Raw genomic sequence first — 3286 nt, forward strand, 5'->3', positions numbered from 1 at the left:
ATTCTTGTGAGCAAAAATTCTACTTCGTGAGCTACCAGCATTAAAGTTGTGAGCAGGAGATTTGGCTACCGCATGAATTAGTTTGCTCTGGAGCCATCCTTCCTAAGCGAAGACAAAATTGTGTGAGCTTGGGACTAAAAAACTGAGAGCTAGCTCACATGAACTCAGCTTAGAGGGAACACTGCTGTCCACATGACCTGGAATTGATGTTACCACTTCCAGGATGCCGGACGATGCTCTGGTATTTGGGCAAAATACTCTGTGGTAAATTGGCCTCTACCACAGAGTTTTTGCCCAGATACCAGAGTGTCGCCCCCAATGTCCTAGAAGTGATAGTGAGGGGATGGGAAGGTGGGGCCTTGCACCGGGGGACTCCCGCATCCACCGGGGGAGGGGTCTGGCAACCCTAGGGTGATTCTGAGATTGGGTGTCTTGTATTATCTTTGCCACTGATATCCATCCAGTCTACCTCCTGATGTGTGTGTGTGTAAAGTGCCATCGAGTTGCAGCCGACTTATGACAACCCTGTAGGGTTTTCAAGACAAGAGACTAACAGAGGTGGTTTGCCATTGCTTTCTTCTCTGTAGCAACCATGGACTTTCTTGGTGGTCTCCCATCCAAGTACTAACCAGGGCCAACTCTGCTTAGCTCTCACTACCAAGTGCTCTCTGAAGAGCCCGGAGCCTCACCTGTTGCAAGGGCATTTTAGCAATCAGAGGGGCACCACATACTTGTATCAGTTTTAAAATACTGATTGGGGTGCTGCAAATCTCACCACAAACATGCTTGGGAGTTGAACTTACCAGGTCTGAAGGCATCAGCCAGACATGAGCTGATCACACAGCCAGTTCAGTTCATGCTGAACAGCTGTGAAGCCTGTCGAACAGCTTTGCATTAGTTTTTTGCACAACCGTGCACGTAAAAAGATGCTACCACTTCAAACTGGCAGCCATGAGCATCACTGGGGACTAGTTAGACAAGCACTTACAATGGTAAGATTTTATTAAAACACAGCATTTATTAAGACTGATTTATGACTGATTTGTCTGTTTAAACAATTGCCCTCTGAGTGGAGCAAGGATGGGCGAGGGGGATAGTAGAACTCAACTGGACTGAGAGAGAAGCTGCGTGCATGAAAAGGCAATTGCACTGCACTGCGTGTTTCAGAAGTAATGTGATGACACAACCTGCTGAAAAAGCCGTGAATGGGTCAACGAACAAACTGATCATCAAAAAGGCAGTTCCCTGTTGACAACCACAGAACAGGATGTGGATCGAACAGTGTTCGAGCATCCCTAACACTGATCAACTGAGGCGTAGGGATGTGCAGCTGGAAAAAAAGATCCAAGGGGAAGCACTAGTCCTTCTCTTCTTGCCATGAGCTCCAGGGAAATCTGGGAGTAGGGTTGCGGTGCTCATCTCCGTTTCAAAGCCGAAGAGCCAGTGCTGTCCGAGGACGTTTCCGTGGTCATGTGGCCGGCATGACTAAACACCAAGGCGCACGGAACGCTGTTACCTATCCACCTAAGTGGTACCTATTTATCTACTTGCAATTTCTTGCTTTCGATCTGCTAGGTTAGCAGGAGCTGGAACTAGAGATGGGAGCTCACTCCATCATGCGGCACCCGGGTCTCGAACTGCTGAACTACTGACCTTCCACAGCCTGCAGTTCAGCGTCTTAATCACTTGAGCCACCTTTACCTTTGGAGGGAAAGGGGCAACCAATTCTGAGTAAGAGGGCTGGATCTGTTAAAGGTAAAGGTTTCCCTTGCTCGAAAGCCAGTTGAATCCGACTCTAGGGGTGTGGTGCTCATCTCCTTTCCCAAGCCGAAGAGCCAGCATGGTCCGAAGAGCATCTAAAACCCTCCCCCTCCAAAGCTCGGTTTACATGTCCCTGGCATCAGGTGGCAGGGTGGCTGCTGCTGGTGGGATCTGTGCCCTCTTGTTGGGCATGCATGGGCCACACCAGCCTGTTCCAGAGGAGGAGTAAGGGGCAGGGAAGTTGTATTAAGGAATAACTTCAGGTGCATTAGGTGATGATGGAGGATCAGATTATTTTTCTATGTGACAGAAAACCTCTGATTCAGGATCTAAGATCTGCCGATATGCCAGGATCTAACAGGTACGTGTAGACCTGTTCCTCTGGTAAGCATTCTCCATATTTTGTTCTTTAGACAAGACCCTCCTCCCGCCACCCCACGTTCGAGTATCTTCGGAAAGGAGGAGAAAACGCCCTCATATGGGCCCAGTTCACACATGCCTGTGCCTGCCCTGCCAAGGAGACATTTAGTTGCCTGCAGACTCGTGATGAAGGTTAAAGCAGAAAGCGCCAAAGCAGGATTACAGCTGAACACCAAGAAGACAAAAGTAATGACACTAAGGGATTACGCAACTTTAAAGCTGACAATGAAGACATTGAAATTAAGATTTTCTGTTCCTTGACCCCATCAGCAACCAAAAGGGAGACTGCAAAAAAGAAATCAGAAGGCGATTGACCTGTCCTGTATAGCTCAGGCAAAGCCCAATCTCGTCAGATCTCAGAAGCTAAGCAGGGTTGACTGTGGTTAGTACCTAGATGGGAGACTTTCTTGGAATACCAAGTCACGAGGCAGACTTTATTCAGCCAACTCTCTGAATATCCTCCAGGCCTCCAGTAGGGGTCAGTCACAAGAGGTCAACATGACTTCCAGGTGCAGGCACACGCACACACACACACACACACACACAAATACCAAAAAAATACCAAAAGAAAGAAAGAAATCAGAAGGAGATTGAGACTGGGGAGGGGAGCCATGAAGGAACTAGGAAAGATGCTCAAGAGTAGTGACATGTAGCTGGCGACCAAGATCAAGTTAACTCATGCCCTGGTGTCCCACATCACTATGTTTGGGTGTGAAAGCTGGACAACAAAGAAAGCTGAGAGGAAGAAAGTTGATTTCCTTGAAAGGTGGTATTGGAGGGAAGTTTTACAGATACTGTAAAGACAAGTAAGTGGGTTCTAGATCAAAGCTGAACTCTCCTTAGAAGCTAAAACGACTCAACGGAGGCTATTGTACTTTAGTCACATTATGGAAAGACAAGAGTCACTGGAAAAGACAATAAAAGTTGAAGGCAGCAGGAAAAGAGGAAGACCCAGCAGGTGATGGATTGACTCAATAAAGGAAGCCGTGACCCTCAATTTGCAAGACCTCAGCAAGGCTGTTAACGATAGAACATTTTGGAGGTCACTAATGCATATATCTCCATGAGTCAGACAGGACTTGATGGCGCTTAACACACAAACGCA

The sequence above is a fragment of the Gekko japonicus genome, unplaced genomic scaffold (genome assembly GCF_001447785.1).
Source record: "Gekko japonicus isolate JY-2015 unplaced genomic scaffold, Gekko_japonicus_V1.1 scaffold1944, whole genome shotgun sequence".
Taxonomy (NCBI): Eukaryota; Metazoa; Chordata; class Lepidosauria; order Squamata; family Gekkonidae; genus Gekko; species Gekko japonicus.